The sequence below is a fragment of the Lactuca virosa genome, chromosome 7, assembly GCF_052849685.1.
Source record: "Lactuca virosa cultivar CGN04683 chromosome 7, Lactuca_virosa_CGN04683_v6, whole genome shotgun sequence".
In the NCBI taxonomy this organism is placed as follows: domain Eukaryota; kingdom Viridiplantae; phylum Streptophyta; class Magnoliopsida; order Asterales; family Asteraceae; genus Lactuca; species Lactuca virosa.
In genome coordinates this window covers 28,087,147-28,107,933 of record NC_136432.1, presented here as the reverse complement: position 1 = coordinate 28,107,933, position 20,787 = coordinate 28,087,147, and positions in this window count along the sequence as shown.

The window sequence follows — 20,787 nt, the reverse complement described above, 5'->3', positions numbered from 1 at the left end:
TATAGCCAGAGTCTCCTGGAGGGAGACCGATAATTTGTGTATGGATCCATATGGGATTGACACCCCGCACCTTCGCTGTTCGCTACAACTAGACAGGCCAGTCTAGGGTGACAAATGTCTTTTCCAAACCGAGGGCGCCTGAGAACCGCCAAAACAGGCACTCCGTCAGATTAGTATGGTTATAACGACTCACTAGAATATGTTATGTCATCTAGAAATTTATGTAAGGAAAACCTCATAAATAAATTTTGGCACGTTGTGTTGACTGTCCTATACATGATAGGTGATGGTCCGCATTTGTTACGTCGACTGTCCTTTTTCATCGCGTAGGAAGTCCACAATTGCCATGTTGATTCTTTCTCCTAACAAGTATAGGGTCGTAATACCGCTATTTCACAAATTAAAAAGCGTAGGAATCTATGGAAAATTTTTGTAAACGATTTTGAAAACGATAAATTAACCCACACATACACACAGTTGGAAATAGAACTTACGACTATTTTATAGCAGAAAATATAGGATTTTCTGGAGAAAATGATTTTCTACGATTTCGATAACGATAAACTAAAACGCACTTTTAATTTTACTCGATAAGAGGAACAAGATTTTCAACCATATTCTCTTTTTGAAAATAAGAAATTTTCTGGAAACGGTTGACTATTACAATTCAAAAGAACTATTCTCGAACACACCTCGATTTATAAATTTCACTACTTTTCAAAATCATTCCTTATAAGGATGAACAAAAGTAACGACATGCACAGTTATATCCATGATTTTCAAAGCAAGGCTTCAAACGATTTCATAGAAAATATCGGATTTTCTGAAAGTACAATGAGAACGATTTTAATCAAGTGTAAATGATTTTATACAAAAATGCTTATGAACTCACTAAATTTTTAGTTGACGCTTTTCAAAACGACTTGTATTCTCAGGGATCTAGTAAGCAGGTAACAAGGGGCGCGGACGCAGGACTAATTAGTTGTAATTTGGATTTTCTGCTTATGTCTCTTTTGTGTAATTCGAAAGACAAATACAATATATAAACAATGTAAGTTTGTTATCTCAATGTATGATGTTTGGATTGCTCTGTTTCATTTATATTCAATTGTTATGATAATGCACAATGAAGTCACCCGCCTCCGGACGTTTCCGCCGTCTGGTCCGGGGGTGTGACAGATTGGTATCACAACATTGTTTATAGTGAACTGGTATATCTAGCCATACAAGATATACAAGTATAAATACAATTGGACTAAAACAAACTCTGCCTAAAAAGTATACTTTAATAAGATAAGTATTTTATAAAAGTATACACAATTACTAACCCAATATCATAACGAGAAGAAACCAAAAGTAACTAAAGGTTGAACACTACACTCAAACCTAGGCAGTTATGTAATCATATCTCGGATAAATATAGCCTGATCAACTATATTTATTTAAGATATGACCAACATGTGCTTGGGAGTGATGGTGGTGTTGCAACAAACCTAAAACCTACCAACTATGAGTACAAGAGAATATTAGAATCGAACATCAAGTTTAAAATACTATAAGAGTATTTTAGGATACTATAAACCCCTCCCACACCTAAACTTTCCCCGTATATCTCGTACCTCGATTCTCGCACAAACAAGTAGTTGAAATTCCTCGCCAAGACATCTACTACCCTGTCATGGTAAATTACAGATGGGGCAAGGAGAGACTAGAAGAAGTCCATGAGGAAAAACCCAGGAGTGGATCCTAAGGAATACCAAGAGATGAATTGTGAAAGGGAGGATTTCGACTAAGGGCCAAACAAGGATGAAAGCGCCGAGGGAACTCATAGCAAGCTTATTCCTATTGGCAGAAGACCCTTTCACCTTTCTCTTCCCAGATACATAAACACTCCATATAGGTACTCCTGGAATAGACATACCTAGAAACCAAACGATACACATGCAATAACAAGTTAAGAAATTGGCTCCTATCCAATTTAGGGCGCACCTTCACCAAGGACACCCCGATCCACAATCGACGTGCACCGAAATCCGATAGCCAACACCCTCACGAATCAAGCATCACCTCCGTATGGGCCACGAGTAACCCGAATTGACTCTCGGCTCCCAACTCTCTGTCATGGAGTAATGGAGACTGTAAGCAAGGCCCAGTGTGCGACGATGTAAATCCGATCCCCCACAAGTAACAAGAACACCATTCTAAATGCCTTGCGAAACCCACAAGTAGAACCAGAAAACTATGCAGACCATCTACACTCCTCGAATGAGGAAATGGTCATTTGGAGACCACAACTCATAGCAATCAAGGCCAGGACGGCCTTAGTAGTGTAAGGAACACACAAAGGGCACTCATAGTATAAGTAAAATGGCCAAGCACTTTGTGCGCCAAAAGAGGATTACCTCACTACTCGCCTTAGGTTCATAATGCCTTTAATCGCAACCAGTAGTAGTAAACCACGCGGAGTACGCCCTCCAAGAATCCATACAACCAAGTCCGTTAACGACATTGCTAACTATGTGCTATTTTGACAGACTTAACGTCATGCAATATATGTTTCCACTCTCTATCATAACTGCATCATGGAGATGTAGGTTGACACGATTGTACGAGTAAACTCCCTTGAAACTAGCTACAAGCACTTACGAGCTCACTTTTCGTGTGCAACAGGGTCATGTCTTCTCATGAAGATAACCAATACCCTGACGGTGCACCGGTCCTACGAATAGACTCCGCCACTTTCCAAGCCACTGTAACAACTGCCGTGGCAGCCGCCATGGCATACTTCAATGCCAACAACACGAACGAAAATGGAAGCAGTATCGATAAATTCAACTGTAGCAACAACCAGGGAAACCAACGAAGAGTAACTCGCAAATGCCCCCTAAAACCTAAACCTAAGCTCAAGAAACGAAAGTTTGGAAATGAAAAAGGATGCAGTTCGGCTCAGAGGCTCACTAAAAGGCAACAAGCGGGATCAGTTCCTACCCCTACTAACCCTACTCCTCCCACATCGAGACAATCATACCTTGGGAACAATCCACCCTGCAACAAGTGCGAATACCATCATTAGGGAGCCTGCCAGACATTTCGTTGCAAGAGGTGCAACAAGATGGGGCACACCTTCCGTTACTGTAGGGCCCCGGCCCCATGCGTCACTCCAACCCTCAACCCAGAAGTAAGTCCAGTTTGTCACAAGTGCGGTGCAACAGGAAATTTCAAGAGAAATTGTCCAACAGAGATGACTGACGAGGGAGTTGACAACTAGACAGGAAGAGACGATAAGAAACCCTACCGAGATTTTTGGTACGTTCCAAACGATAAACTTTATGTAACGAATTTTCACGAAAAGGTCTTGCAAATTGAAAACATAATCAAAAACTATTTCCCCATTCGAGCAAATCCGTAAATCACGGAGAAGCTAGAGAATCCTTACGAATGGACCATGATGGTTCCATATGAATGTTAGTGTCATATATAGTTAGGATTCCATAAACTAAGAACGTGCGATCCCGCATCATTTTCCTGTCCCTGGTCTGAATGTTGATTAGGACAGAACCCCACTGTCAGTTACCTTTTAAAAATCCTAAGTTTGTGCGGTTAGGTCACATCCATCTAAAGTAGAAAGACCTAGCAGAATTTGGATATCGAATTCCCTTGCCTTATAACAGCACCCTCGTGTCGCCAGAACACCTAACAAGCAGAAACGAGATAGACCCAATGGTAATAACGAAAACGAAACTAGCAACGATAAGAACACGAACATTAGAAACAACTAACAAGCAGAAACAAGATAGACCCAATGGTAACAACAAGAATGCAACTAGCAATGATAAGAACATGAACATAGAACGACCTGTCATTTCTAGCAACCAATACGCCCCCAATCAACGTAACACCTGTTATAACAAGGAGTCCAATGTCATCAATTGGCACGGACATACTTGATTCTCACCTTACAAACCTCCAGCTCTACAAACCAACTTTCGTCTTACTCAATCAGATAACTAAACTCTTTCAGCCGGTAACGACGAATCCCTAGCAACCAGACACCTAAGTCCTGGTGTAAGAAATACCACACACTTTTCCCTAGCCTCAACAAACAGGGAAAATCAAGAAACAAAAGGCATCAAGAGAATCTGAAAGGCTTCCAACCTTTCTCCAGAGATTCCCAAGGATTCCCTTGGAAACATCTACCAAGTGGTAAACAGGGATAGAATCACCTCGACCCCTAGAAACACCCCGACAACCAAACATCTGATACCACTTAGCACGGCCACAAGAACAGATAGTGTCTGATCACGAGATCGACATAGTAGATAAAGGAAACATCAGACCCAGTCCCTGACCGCAGGAAGCACCTATCTAGCTAATAAGAAAGAAAGACGAAACTACCATAGTCACCATCGACTACGAATAAGCCAAACAAACCCATCCTCAAGGATCGATACTCCCTACCCCCGAATCGGAGACATGTTCAACCAACAACGAGGACTGGCAGAGGCCAATCTATCATTAGCTCGGGAAAAACTATAGGAAGAAAACTCCCAAGATAATATAAGACTCATAAGGTTAACTATATCACACAAACTCAACCTTGGTGACTATAGCACCAACCCTTAGGGCGCAGAAAACCCGATTTCTAGGACACTAGAAGACCATTCAAAAGGCCTCGCCAAGAAAGGGCCCGATAACCCATAGTCTCCAATTAACATAAGGAACTAGTTTTGTACATTTCACCTTCCATGTGCTTAGCGCTCATAAGTGTCAGACCACCGAAACTCTAGAAATTCCACCTGTCGAGGTCAAGGTAAACAAGAACCCACATCCCGAAGAGAGGCATGTGTAATGAACATTGACAAAGTTTGGGATACCCACCTTGTGACATCCCCAAAATCATGGCCAGAAAAGACCGGTTTCATTTATGCTCGTAAAATAGTTTCAGAGTAAATCCATTGATTTAAAAGAGTTGCGGAATTTGTTCCCAAAACAAAATATGATAAAATAAAGTTTATCAAAGCATTTCATCAAGAGATGCATTTTCATTATATAACAATATTCGGGATGTCATGTTCCGATAAACAGACCAAAAGCATAAACAACAAAAGATAGACCATACAACAGTTACATATAACAACTGGTCTAATATCAAAAGATCTTGATAAGTCATCTAACTTATGCTCTCGCGCCACTACCTGTAATACAACAAAACTGAGTGGGTCAGGCTTGGGAGCCTGGTGAGCATATAGGGTTTTCAACCCACAATAAATAATTATATTTAATTTCACCAACCAACAATAACCCGATTACCCATTCCCGTTATCCTCACTTTACGTCCCTAAAACAACATCTATTATAAGGGACCTAATCTAGGAATTTCATCGGGATGGACTTTACCGCGAGAGGTTTCCTTAGCAATAAAAGTCCTAAGGCAACCATGAGGGGGATAGAGTACACCGGTGAACACATCGTTCACAACACCTACAGGTTATGAGCCTGCTAGCGTTCCACAGGACTGTCTAGAAAGTGTCCGTGGTCATTATCCATACTCCGTTGGATAACTAGATCAACAACAACAACATCGAGGCCTCTCATCTGTTTATCACACAACAACTATCTACCCATGTTCTACCCAACATATTAGTAGATAAAAATATATATTTTTATACATAGTTTAAAACCTGTATAGCATTCTCATTCAATACATATTCCAAACAACAGATGAGACACATACACATAACGCGTATTTCATAGAGAATAAATCATATCTATGAGATAGAAGAAAGTGAATATACATTCACAGATATAAACATATACACATAACACGTATTTCGTATCAAATACTTCAAATTATGTGTTAGAAGAAAGTAACTACACACTCACTTGATCAGAAGATGATCGGACAACACTACGGCTTGTAGAAGTAGTATTCTTCGGTAGATCTGGAAGATCTTCACAAAAATTGGCTTCTCGCTGGCAGAGCTTCGCCTCAGGAATTGCATGTGACAACCCGAAACTTTTATTCTGTACACTTGGTCAACTTTATCAACATTTAACTTGATTTCCGTTACTTTTTAAGGTCGTTTAAGAGTTATTTTAAGTGTTTTAAGCTTGAGTACAGCCGGGAATGAGATTAGAAATGAGTCAACGAGTCGTTTAGAGACAAAACCGGGCCATACACCCTCTTGAGAGGTGTGTACGGCCGCACACATGGGTGTGCGACTGCACACCCACCCACCAGCCAAGAACACTCTAAGGGCCTCAAGAACGTGAATTACTCCATCATTCAACTTGTTATAGTGGTAAGACACCTTGATCTAAGCTTAAAACTCATCATGTTCTTCGTGTTCTTCATCACTTGAAGGTATACGGCTGCACACCTTCATAAGGTGGCCGTACACACCTTAAAGACTCTCCAAGGTGAGAGTTTGGCCTTGAAACACCCGAAAATCGACATTTTGAGCATAAATGAAGAGTGTACGGCCGCACACCCCTATGTACGGCCGCACACTCCCTTGTACGACCGCACACGCCCCCTGTACGGCTGCACACTCCTGTGTGTAACCGCACACACTTGCTGACCGCACACCCTGGCCGTACACACACTCTTTTGGCCGTTCACCTCCCTTGTTTGATCATATAGGGTCCCGACAAGCATTTCCAAGTCTTTAGGGTGGTTTCCCGTCATGTTTAGTCATGAAACACCCAAATTCTAACACACATATGTGTTATCACATGTTAATAGGATCCACTTGCGTACGAAACAAACATCGGGTGACACTCAGCACTTGTAACCGATCATACACCCAGATCCTACGTCAAACGGTGAGTTCATACCCCTACGCCTTTTTCCGAGTTTTTCATGTTTTAAGGGGGGGGGGGAATACAAGCAAAAGTACAAGGAAATTGTGCTCAAGTATATTATTTTGTTTAAAATAACTATATGTTCAGTATGCTTTTAACACAGAAAACAGTTTTACCAAATGATTAAGAAATCAACTCATAGAAACAGTTTTCAAAACTAAAGCAAGGAACTTGTGAATCTTGTCATAAAATGTGATATTTTGCAAAGGATTCATACAAAACATAAACAGGATTTTCAGTATTATTACATGTAAATTTGTTAGGCTATGTTTTGAGACACGTCCTTGGTAATACTCCACCGGATACGAGAATGTAGGACTAACCCTTGTAACCAGAATCTCTTGGAGGGAGAGCGTGACTATTGTGTATAGATATATATGAGACTGACTATCCCGCACCTTCACTGCTAGCTATAGCGGGACCATTAGGTTCAGGGGTGACAAAGTCATAAAAAGATACTGGCCCCGTTACGTGCCATATCCAGTCTAAGTACGGTTATGACATTCACAGCCTAGATAGCGAAAATTTACTTTTGTAATAATGAAACAAGTGAACTAACCTCAAAGTAATAACCGATTTGATTACTAGAGGGTATTAATAATACCCTTAGGATCTAGTTCACTACCTATTTATTTAGTTTTATTTATGTAATAAGGCTAATACACCTCGCAGAGAACAAACAGGGTTTTTCAAGGAAACTACATCTAACGATACAAGTATGGTAGATACTTGTACACCTCATACCAGAACAGAAAACCAACTATCAACTTTTAAGGAAAATATAGCATTTTCCTGGGATAACTCAACCTTACATAAATAGGCTGTTAACGAATAACGAATGGATAATCAAACATCTTTTATAACAAAATACAGGATTTTCTTGGGAAACACTTTTCAAAGGATCAAAGAAACATTTCTTTCACCAAAACTAAACGCTTATGAACTCACCAGCTTTATGCTGATATTTTAAAACTGCTTGTATTCTCAGGGCAACAATAGACAGGTACTCTTGCCAACTTTTGGAGAAGACGGAGCATTTTGGAGTCACGTCTTTTACTTTTGTTATATACTGTTATGTATAAACCATGTTTTCAAACAATGTAAATATTCTTATTATAATGTAATGGTTGTGCTTACTTCGCTTACTATGATACAACTGTTGTGATACTACGCATGACGTCCTCCGCCCCGGAATGTTTCCACCATCGGTTTTGGGGTGTGACAGATTGGTATCAGAGCTATTGTTTATAGTGAACTAAGTAGACCGAACCTTACATGGTATACAACTATAAACACAAAGGGGCTGAAGTGCTCTGAACTAAAAGTATACTTTTAAAATATAAGTATTTTTACAAAAAGTATACAAGTATACCTACATACCAGAAACAAAATCATGAGTAGAACAAAACAAAAGTATTTTGGATGTTGAACACTGCGGTTAAACCTGGGCAGTTATGTAATCATGTCTAGGGTCAATATAGCCTGATCAACTATATTCATTCGAGACATGACCAACATGTGCTTGGGAGTGACTTTGGTGTTGCAACAGGCCTAAAACTTACCCATTATCCATTCATCAAGGTATCAAAAGAACAAAGCATACAACTTAAAATGTTGTAGGAGTATTTTAGCCAGAGCCGAATACATTGTAGAAATTCATTCCTAGTGTTGCTACCTATTCGTTTCTTGGCGATAACTTACTTGCATTAGTAACCTTTCTTTGCTTATCGCTTGGTAGAACACTTTATTAACAGGATGAGATATATTTTGTTTCATATATCATGAGGACTTACCATCCTCTTCTTCCTGATTGTTTCTAGAACAAGATGCCTCCCCGAAAAATACCTATCAAAAGAAACGACGACACTCCACCACCACCACCTCCCCCTCAGTTTGATCCCGCTATGTTCCAGGCAGCTGTTACTGCTGCTGTGGCTGCCGCAATGTCACAAATTAATTCTGGCGGATCTAGTGGGCAAGGAAGTGGTACTCATCCCCAAAATCAGGAAGGTGGTCAAGGACACCAGAAGGACTGCTCTTACAAGGACTTCATGAACGCGAAACCCACATCTTTCGACGGAAAATGAGGTGTTATTTCCCTGACTCAATGGTTCGAAAAGATCGAGTCCATTTTTGAAATCTGTTCAAGTTCTGAGGCCAACAAAGTAAAATTCGCCGCTTGCATTTTCGCCAACAGGGCACTGACCTGGTGGAATGGTCGGGTCAAATCCCTAACCCTGCCAGTGGCAAATGCTATGGGTTGGGAAAGCCTAAAGGAACTCATGATAGCTGAGTACTGCACATGGGACGAGATGCAGAAACTAGAGCACGAACTCTGGAACCTAAGGATGAAGGAATCTGACATTGCTGCCTACACTTCTAGGTTTGAAGACCTAGCACTTCTTTGTCCGGGAATGGTCACTCCGGAAAGCAAGAAGATAGAGAGATACATATAGGGACTAACGCAACCCACCAAAGGAAATGTCCTGGCTGCTAGGCCAAACACCTTTGACAGCGCTAAGTGCCTGGCGCAAACTCTCATAGATCATGGAGTTGATCTTGATAAAGTGGCAACCGCTCCTGAGCCAGCAAAAGGGAGTGGTGAGAAAAGAAATTTCTGGAAGCAGCGGAAGGGCCAGTCTTGACAGGAGCCCTCAAAGAAACAACAAACGGTGGCAGTCCAAGCTGCTACTACTCCTGCCGCTGCTCTTGCCACTCAAGCACCTACCAGTAAATATGCTGGTACCCTTCCTCGGTGCGACAAGTGTAACTATCATCATAATCTCGGCCCATGTCGAGAAATGTCATGCACCAGCTGTGGCAGAAAGGGGCACACAGCTTGAGTTTGTAAAATACCAGTCCAACCAACCAATCAGACATCTGGAGCAGGCGTCGGTCAAGCCTGTTATGGTTGTGGAGAAGTCGGGCACTACAAGAGAAACTGCCCCAAGGCAACAACAGCAGGTGGCACAGGGAGAGTGCTAACGATAGGGCAAGAGGAGGCAGTCGTTGATCCCACAGTTGTTTCGGGTACGTTCCTCCTCGAAAACTCTTATGCATGCATTCTTTTCGATTCTGGTGCAGAGAGAAGTTTTGTTAGTCATGCATTCAAACATCTTCTCAAACATAAACCTCAACCCCTAACTGAAACATTTACCGTCGAGATGGCTAACGGTGAGAAAGAGAGCACTAATAATATATACTTAGGTTGTACCCTTACCTTGAACGATCATTCTTTTACTATCGACCTTATGCCGGTTTCCATAAAAAGCTTCGATGCCATCATCAGCATGGATTGGTTGAGCCCCAATCATGTTGATATCCTTTGTTACGAAAAAGCTATCCGTCTCAACCTTTCCCTTGGTGACACCCTCATGATTTATGGCGATAAACTTAGCAAAAACCTCCGTATCATTTCGTGCATCAAAGCTCAGAAACTCCTGCGAAAGGAGTGTAATGCATTCTTAGCCCATGTCATTAGCGAGAAATAGGAAGTTAAAGACCTCGAGAGCATCCCCGAAGTCTGCGACATTCCCGATGTTTTTCCCGAAGATCTCCCGGGAATCCCTCCCGAATGCCAAGTCGAGTTTCGCATCGACTTAATCCCCGGAGCTACCCCCATAGCTAAATCCCCATACCGACTAGCGCCGGCAGAAATGCAGGAGTTATCTAGTCAGCTCAATGAGCTGCTCAACAAAGGATTCATCAGACCGAGTTCCTCACCCTGGGGAGCCCCGATCTTATTTGTGAAAAAGAAGGATGGATCCTTTCAGATGTGCATCGATTATCGAGAGCTGAACAAACTCACAGTCAAAAACCGTTACCCTCTCCCTCGAATCGACGACCTCTTCGATCAACTTCAAGGAGCCAGTTACTTTTCCAAAATAGACCTAAGATCAGGGTACCATCAGCTGCGAGTCCATGAGAGTGATTTTCCTAAGACAACATTTCGGACTCGGTATGCTCACTACGAATTTGTAGTGATGCCCTTCGGTCTAACCAACACACCGGCTGTATTCATGGACCTGATGAATCGGGTGTGCCGTTCTTTCCTGGACAAGTTCGTAATCGTGTTCATCGACGATATACTTGTCTATTCCAGAAGTGAAGAAGATCATCGACAACACTTGAGATCGGTATTGGAAACCTTAAGGACGGAGAAGTTGTACGCGAAATTCTCCAAGTGTGAATTTTAGATTCGAAAAGTAACCTTCTTAGGTCACGTGGTAAGCAAGGAAGGCATACACGTGGACCCCTCGAAAATCAAAGCGATAGAGAACTGGTTAGCACCGAAGACACCTACAAAAATCCATCAATTCTTGGGTCTCGCTGGCTACTATCGCAGATTTATCCAGAATTTCTCCAGAATTGCCAAACCCTTAACCACTCTGACTCAGAAAGGCATACCCTTTGGTTGGAGTGAGAAGCAAGACACTGCGTTCCAAACATTGAAGCGGGCCCTATGCAGCGCACCTATCTTGTCCCTGCCCGAAGGGACGGAGGACTTCGTTGTCTACTATGATGCATCCAATCAAGGCCTAGGCTGCGTGCTCATGCAACGGGGAAAAGTCATTGCTTACGCCTAAAGACAGCTGAAAGCACACGAAGTCAACTACACAACACACGACCTGGAATTGGGAGCAGTGGTCTTCACACTGAAGATATGGAGACATTATCTCTACGGAACCAAGTACACTATCTTCACTGACCATAAAAGTCTGCAGCACATCTTCGACCAGAAGGAGCTGAACATGAGACAACGACGATGAGTTGAGCTACTCAGCGATTACAAGTGCGAAATCCACTACCATCCCGGCAAGGCCAATGTGGTTGCAGATGCCCTCAGCCGGAAGGAGTACTCAGGTCGTAGAGTGAAGGCACTAACCATGACTATCCATTCCCATTTATCCGTGCAAATCAAGGAGGCTCAGCTGGAAGCCTTGAAACCAGAGAACATGCCGGGTGAAGCCCTGAGAGGAATGGAAAATAACCTAGAGATCAAGGGAGACGGAGTTTATTATTTCATGGACCAGATCTGGACCCCAAAGTTCGGTGGTTATAGAGAGGTTGTAATGAACGAAGCTCACAAGACCAGATACTCCGTCCACCCAGGTTCGGACAAGATGTACCTCGATCTCAAGAAACTATATTGGTGGCCGAACATGAAAGCAGAGATCGCTACCTTCGTGGGCAAGTGCCTGACTTGCGCCAAGGTGAAGGTCGAATATCAGAAAACCTCAGGTCTACTCCACCAGCCGGAGATACCTGAGTGGAAGTGGGAGAGAATTACTATGGACTTTATCACCAAATTACCCAGGTCTCCGAGTGGGCACGACGCCATTTGGGTAATTGTCGACTGTTTGACTAAATCCGCCCACTTCCTGCCGATCAAGGAAAACTTCAAAATGGAGAGACTCACGAGAATCTACATCCGAGAGATAGTTCGGCTGCATGGTGTGCCTGTGTCCATTATCTCCGATCGAGATAGCAAGCACACTTCGAGGTTCTGGCAGTCACTACAGAAAGCTCTTGGAACTAAGCTGGATATGAGCACAGCTTACAATTCTCAAACAGATGGGCAGAGTGAGAGAACCATCCAGACCTTGGAAGACATCTTGAGAGCATGTGTCATTGACTTCAGTGAGTCGTGGGACACCCATTTGCCCTTGGTCGAGTTTTCCTATAACAACAGTTACCACACAAGCATCAAGGTTGCGCCTTTTGAAGCCCTCTATGGCCGCAAGTGCAGATCCCCTCTGTGCTGGGCTGAGGTGGGCGACATGCAGCTAGTCAAGGGGCAAGTGCCTGACAGCACTTTCACTGGCCCAGCAATCATCCGCGAAACCACAGAAAAGATCGTACAAATCTGAGAACGACTGAAGGCCTCACAAGATCGACAAAAGAGCTACGCAGATAAGAGACGAAAACCTTTGGAATTCCAGGTTGGGGACCGTGTCCTGCTAAAATTCTCACCCTGGAAAGGCATGATACACTTTGGAAAGCATGAAAAGCTAAATCCAAGATACATAGGACCCTTCGAGATCCTCGCTAGGATCGGTCCCGTAGCCTACAAACTTCGTTTACCGCAAGAACTTAGCAACATTCATCCTGTCTTTCACGTTTCGAATCTTAAGAAATGCGTATCCGACGAAACCCTTACGATTCCTCTTGACGAGATTGAGATCAACAAGAATCTGAACTTCGTGGAAGAACCAGTCGAAATCATGGATAGAGAGATCAAACGAACAAAGCAAAGTCGCATCCCGATAGTGAAGGTTCGCTGGCATGCCAAGCGGGGACCCGAATTCACTTGGGAGCGCGAAGATCAAATGAAACAGAAGTATCCGCATCTATTTTCTATTCCATGATTTGTATTCTATGTTCACATTTCGGGACGAAATTCCCTCTAACGGGGGGATGATGTGACAACCCGAAACTTTTATTCTGTACACTTAGTCAACTTTATCAACATTTAACTTGATTTTCGTTACCTTTTAACGCCGTTTAAGAGTTAGTTTAAGTGTTTTAAGCTTGAGTACAGCCGGGAATGAGATTAGAAATGAGTCAACGAGTCGTTTAGAGACAAAATCGGGCCATACACCCTCTTGAGAGGTGTGTACGGCCGCACACCCACCCTCCAGCCGCACACTCACCCTTATATATATAAGGAGACCCCCTTCACTCATTCCTTTCATTTGGCTGCACTTTACTTTCTCTCTCTACTTTCTCTCTCTAAAAACTTCATCCAAGAACACTCTAAGGGCCTCAAGAACGTGAATTACTCCATAATTCAACTTGTTATAGTAGTAAGACACCTTGATCTAAGCTTAAAACTCATCATGTTCTTCGTGTTCTTCATCACTTGAAGGTGTACGGCCACACACCTTCATAAGGTGGCCGTACACACCTTAAAGACTCTCCAATGTGAGATTTTGGCTTTGAAACACCCGAAAATCGACATTTTGAGCATAAATGAAGAGTGTATGGCCGTACACCCCTATGTACGGCCGCACACTCCCTTGTACGACCGCCCATGCCCCCTGTACGGCCGCACACTCCTGTGTGCAACCGCACACACTTGCTGACCGCACACCCTGGCCGTACACACACTCTTTTGGCCGTACACCTCCCTTGTTTGATTATATAGGGTCCCGACAAGCATTTCCAAGTCTTTAGGGTGGTTTCCCGTCATGTTTAGTCATGAAACACCCTAATTCTAACACACATATGTGTTATCACATGTTAATAGGATCCACTTGCATACGAAACATCGGGTGACACTCAGCACTTGTAACTGATCATACACCCAGATCCTACGTCAAACAGTGAGTTCATACCCCTACGCCTTTTTCTGAGTTTTTCATGTTTTAAGGGGGGGATACAAGCAAAAGTACAAGGAAACTTGTGCTCAAGTATATTATTTTGTTTAAAATAACTATATGTTCAGTATGCTTTTAACACAAAAAACAGTTTTACCAAATGATTAAGAAATCAACTCGTAGAAACAGTTTTCAAAACTAAAGTAAGGAACTTGTGAATCTTGTCATAAAATGTGATATTTTGCAAAGGATTCATACAAAACATAAACAGGATTTTCAGTATTATTACATGTAAATTTGTTAGGCTAAGTTTTGAGACACGTCCTTGGTAACACTCCACCGGATACGAGAGTGTAGGACTAACCCTTGTAACCAGAATCTCTTGGAGGGAGAGCGTGACTATTGTGTATAGATCTATATGGGACTGACTATCCCGCACCTTCGCTGCTAGCTACAGCGGGACCATTAGGTACAGGGGTGACAAAGTCATAAAAAGATACTGGCCCCATTACGTGCCATATCCAGTCTAAGTACGATTATGACACTCACAGCCTAGATAGCGAAAATTTACTTTTGTAATAATGAAACAAGTGAACTAACCTCAAAGTAATAACCGATTTGATTACTAGAGGGTATTAATAATACCCTTAGGATCTAGTTCACTACCTATTTATTTAGTTTTATTTATATAATAAGGCTAATACACCTCGCAGAGAACAAATAGGGTTTTTCAAGGAAACTACATCTATCGATACATGTATGGTAGATACTTGTACACCTCATACCAGAACAGAAAACCAACTATCAACTTTTAAGGAAAATATAGGATTTTCCTGGGATAACTCAACCTTACATAAACAGGCTGTTAACGAATAACGAATGGATAATCAAACATCTTGGGAAACACTTTTCAAAGGATCAAAGAAACATTTCTTAGGTTTCCAAATCCGATCTTGGAACACCTTCAGTCCATGACTGTTTATACCGAACACCAACGTTTTGCCCAAACGTTCTTCCTTTCGGTCATTCTACTCAGAAGCTTCCTCTTGAGCTTTCTTTATACTTTCCACAATGGTCGAGACAACTTCTATTCTCAACGCTCTTGGCCTTTTCCTTTCAAGATTGACTTTCCGACTGAGAGCATTAGCGACAACATTTGCTTTACCAGGGTGGTAAAGTATCTCACAATCGTAGTCCTTGAGTAACTCTAGCCAGCGTCGTTGCCTCATATTCAATTCTTTCTGATTAAAGAGATATTGGAGACTCTTATGATCAGTGAAAAGTTTGCACTTCGTGCCATAGAGGTAATGCCTCCATATTTTCAGAGCGAAAACTACCACTGCCAACTCTAAATCATGACTGGGGTAGTTCTTTTCATGCTCTTTCAACTGTAGAGATGCATACGCAATCACCTTATCTCTTTGGGTCAAAACACAACGCAATCCAACCCCATACGCATCTCTATAAACAGCGAAGTCTTCAACCCCATCCGGTAGAGATAAAATCGGTGCCTCACATAGCTTCTTCTTTAGCAACTCGAATGCTTCTCTATGCTTATCACTCCAAGAATAAGCAGCTCCTTTGTGGGTCAAAGCTGTTAATGGAGTAGCAATCGAAGAAAAGCCTTGGATAAACCTTCGGTAATATCCGGCTAATCCTAAAAAGTTTCGGATCTCCGTGGGACTTTTCGGTTGTTCCCACTTCATTACAGCTTCAATCTTTGCTGGATCAACCATTATCCCTTCTTGGTTGACCACGTGACCCAAGAATTGGACTTCTCGAATCCAAAAATCACATTTTGAGAACTTTGCATACAACTTCTCCTTCTTCAAGACTTCCAACACTTCTCGCAAGTGTCGTCCATGCTCCTCTTGGCTTTTTGAGTAAATCAGAATGTCATCTATGAACACTATCATAGATTTATCAAGGAACACATTACAAACCCTGTTCATTAAATCCATGAATGCTGCTGGAGCATTGGTTAGTCCAAACGACATAACCAAAAACTCATAGTGTCCATATCGTGTTCTGAATGCAGTCTTCTCTATATCCTGCTCTCTTACTTTCAGCTGATGATATCCTGACCTCAGGTCGATCTTCGAAAAACAACTTGAACCTTGAAGTTGATCGAACAGGTCATCAATCCTCGACAACGGATATCTATTATTTATTGTTGCCTTGTTCAGCTCTCTGTAATCAATGGACATTCTCATACTTCCATCTTTCTTCTTCACGAATAACACCGGAGCTCCCCATGGTGATGAACTAGGTCTTATGAAACCTTTGTCCAATAACTCCTGAAGTTGCATCATCAGCTCCTTCATCTCCGTCGGTGCTAATCGGTAAGGTGCCTTTGCTATTGGTGTCGTCCCTGTTAACAAGTCTATTCTAAACTCCACTTGTCTATCAGGCGGTAATCCGGGAAGATCTTCGGGAAATACTTCCAGATAATCACACACGACAGGAATGCTCTGCATCTCCTTTTTCTCCTTCTTAGCATCGATCACGAATGCTAAATATGATGTACATCCCTTGGCCAAACACTTTTTGGCTTTCATTAGCAAAATGATTCCAGAATTTACTCTGCGTTTGTCCCCATACACCACAAATGACTCTTTCCTTGGCGGGTTTACTTTTACTATCTTCTTCTTGCACAGTATTTCGGCATCATTGGCGCTAAGCCAATCCATTCCCAATACGATGTCGAAACCGTTAAGTTCGATAGGCAATAATTCCTCGTGAAACTTATTCCCATTCAAGTCAATTATGATGTTTTTCATACGATGGCTAACAGCTACAAACTTGCCACAAGCAACTTCGACTAATAAAGCATTATCTAGTCTATCGACAGGAAAAGCTAGTTTTCTACCAAATTCATGCGAAATAAAGGAGTAGTTGGCTCCAGAATCAAATAAAATTTGGGCAGACAATTTGTTTACGAGAAAGGTACCTGAAGTGACATCAGCTTCATCTTTAGCAACTTCCGGTGTCATCTGGAAGGCTCTCGCCTTCGGCTTTGGCGGAATGTTGGGTTTTGCTGCCTCCTTCTTCTTCGGGCAGTCCCTACACATGTGTCCCTCCTCACCGCAACCATAGCAAACTTTCTTGGTGAGAGTGCATTCATTGGCATAGTTTCCTGGCTTTCCACAGTTAAAACATGTGGCCACTACCTCACATTTTCCATGATGCTTCTTCTTACATTTGTCGCACCATTTCGCTTCGCCTCCTCCTCCTCTCGAACTAGACTTCGAGAACTTGTTTTTCTTGTTGGACCCTGAAGGTCCATCGAACTTCCTTTTCTCACCAACCTCTATTCTTTGCAGACCCTTTTCCTTCTGTTGGGCCTCCACATTCTTAGCTGCTCGAACAGCTGTTTTCAGAGTGGTTGCCATCTTGATTGTCGGGCCAAAGTCGGCAGGAAGTCCATTAGCGAACCTCTCAATCTTGGAGATTTCCGTTGACACTAGGTACGGAAATAACTTCATTTTCTCAGTGAATGCAGTAGCATAGTCGTCTATGCTCATTCTCCCCTTCTTCAGGTTTTGGAACTCATTGTTCAGATCAATCAGATCTATCTCTGAACAATACTGCACCCTTAATTGTTCCAAGAACTCCTCCCATGACATTTTCAGGGCTTCTCCTCGTGGCATAGTATCTGCCAACAACTTCCACCAGCTCAAGACTCTGGTCTTCAGTTGTCTAACTGCAAAGACAGTCTTCTGTTTGTTGCTACAGTCGCAACTTTCAAACACCATCTCCATTTCGGAGATCCAGTCCATAATCTCAACAGGCTTTGGGCTTCCAGAAAGACTTGGCGGCTTGACGCCCAAGAAATTCTTGTACATTCGCCCATCCTTGTTGTTTCCCCTTCCCGGGTCATTCCTTCATTCTTCTTGAGTCCCAACTTGACTCACAGCGCGACTATTGTTTCCTTCCTCCGATTGCTCGGGAATCAGCTCGGGTTGCTTAATGGGCATGATAGGTTCGTCCCTATTTTAAGGCAACATCTGCCGCATTTCTTCCCTTTGTTCGGCTAACATAGCCCGAATCATGGATTGCACCCCTGCCATTGTCATTGGCTCTGGTGTTGCTGCTACAACAGGTGCTTGCTCGATTACTAGTGGTTGATTCCTGTTTTCATCTGCGTTTCCAATGCCACTTCTGGTTCTTACCAATTTTGATCTACACACCAATTAAGGTGAATTTAGATCCTCAATCACGACAGATAATCAAATCATCCTTATCACTCCGAAACGTTTACATGCTAGTTCTAATACAGTCGTTATACGCTTAGAACCCTAAACACATAAGGTTTCCAGATCTGGTTGGCAACAAACCATAGATCCGAACAAATAATATCATATATGGCAACATATAACATTTAGCACATAAAAGCATTTTAGGCGGCTTCCTAAAATAAACTAGCGCTCGTGTCTAAAATATGACAGACACTCACCCCACAATCTTTACTTAGCATTCGAAGTTTAAGTCTAGAAATCCTACAAATTCCTAGTTTGCTTAAACTAATGCTCTGATACCAACTGTGACGTTCCCAAAATCACGGCCAGAAAAGACCGGTTTCATTTATGCTTTTAAAATAGTTTCAAAGTAAATCCATTGATTTAAAAGAGTTGCGGAATTTGTTCCCAAACCAAAATATGATAAAATAAAGTTTATCAAAGCATTTCATCAAGAGATGCATTTTCATTATATAACAATATTCGGGATGTCATGTTCCGATAAACAGACCAAAAGCATAAACAACAAAAGATAGACCATACAACAGTTACATATAACAACTGGTCTAATATCAAAAGATCTTGATAAGTCATCTAACTTATGCTCTCGCGCCACTACCTGATATACAACAAAACTAAGTGGGTCAGGCTTCGGAGCCTGGTGAGCATATAGGGTTTTCAACCCACAATAAATAATTATATTTAATTAGACCAACCAACAATAACCCGATTACCCATTCCCGTTATCCTCACTTTACGTCCCTAAAACAACATCTATTATAAGGGACCTAATCTAGGAATTTCATCGGGATGGACTTTACCGCGAGGGGTTTCCTCAGCAATAAAAGTCCTAAGGCAACCATGAGGGGGATAGAGTACACCGGTGAACACATCGTTTACAACACCTACAGGTTATGAGCCTGCTAGCGTTCCACAAGACTATCTAGAAAGTGTCTGTGGTCATTATCCATACTCCGTTGGATAACTAGATCAACAACGACAACATCAAGGCCTCTCATCTGTTTATCACACATCAACTATCTACCCATGTTCTACCCAACATATTAGTAGATAAAAATATATATTTTTATACATAGTTTAAAACCTGTATAGCATTCTCATTCAATACATATTCCAAACAACAGATGACACACATACACATAACACGTATTTCATAGAGAATAAATCATATCTGTGAGATAGAAGAAAGTGAATATACATTCACACATATAAACATATACACATAACACGTATTTCGTATCAAATACTTCAAATTATGTGTTAGAAGAAAGTAACTACACACTCACTTGATCAGAAGATGATCGGACAGCACTACGGCTTGTAGAAGTAGTATTCTTCGGTAGATCTGGAAGATCTTCACAAAAATTGGCTTCTCGCTGGCAGAGCTTCGGCTCGGGAATTGCACTTCTCGGGATCTTCGGGGCTTCGGGACTTGCTTCGGGTCTCGGGATGATACCGGGGCTTTGGGGGTACTTCTTTGCATGTAAATCGAGGTAATATGGGTGAGAGAAGGGTGAATTAGCAACCTTGGCCGGTTGCCCCTTCAAATCTATTTATAAGGCAAATTTTTCATTTGCCACGTCGTGGACAGTGTTTCCACGTCGTGGTCTTGAACGTCATTGCATGCGTCATCGTCCACTTGCTTTGTCAGGCTCCAGAAGGCGTCAGAAGGCATGCCACGTCGTGACCACTGTTTCCACGTCGTGTTCTCTAACAGTTTTGGGGTTTCGCGCCCCGAACTTCAGAATTCATAACTTTCACATACGAACTCCGTTTTCGACGTTCTTTATATCGACGCGTAGGTGAGATTATGATCTACAACTCTCGTTTAGACGCCGTTGGCTAATTTTGACTTTAATTTTTATATATTATTAATATATTATTTTTAGTAGGCCGGGACAAGAAAACTCCGTTCGAAATTCATAACTCCTTCATCTGAACTCCGTTTTCGTCTGTCTTTTTATCGTTGGACTACTATCGATGAGATCTTCAATTCTCATTTAGAAAGTTTTGGCTAAATATCACTCGATCTCTATTTCGAGTATTCGGGCTGCATACGTCTAAGTCGAAACTTCGAAAAATCATAACTTCCTCATACGAAGTCAATTTTAGACGTTCTTTTTATGCACGCTCACGGTTTAACGTATTCCGCGACTTTCGTTTAGATCACTAAGGCTAAATATCGCTCTATCTTAAATTCGTATTTTACATCATTCAGCGTCGTGTCGGTTCTGTCGTGAAACTTCGACAGATCATAACTTCTTCGTTATAACTCGGATTTCGGCATTCTTTATATATTCGAAAACCTCGTCACGACCACTACGTTTTCGTGTATCAATATTGGG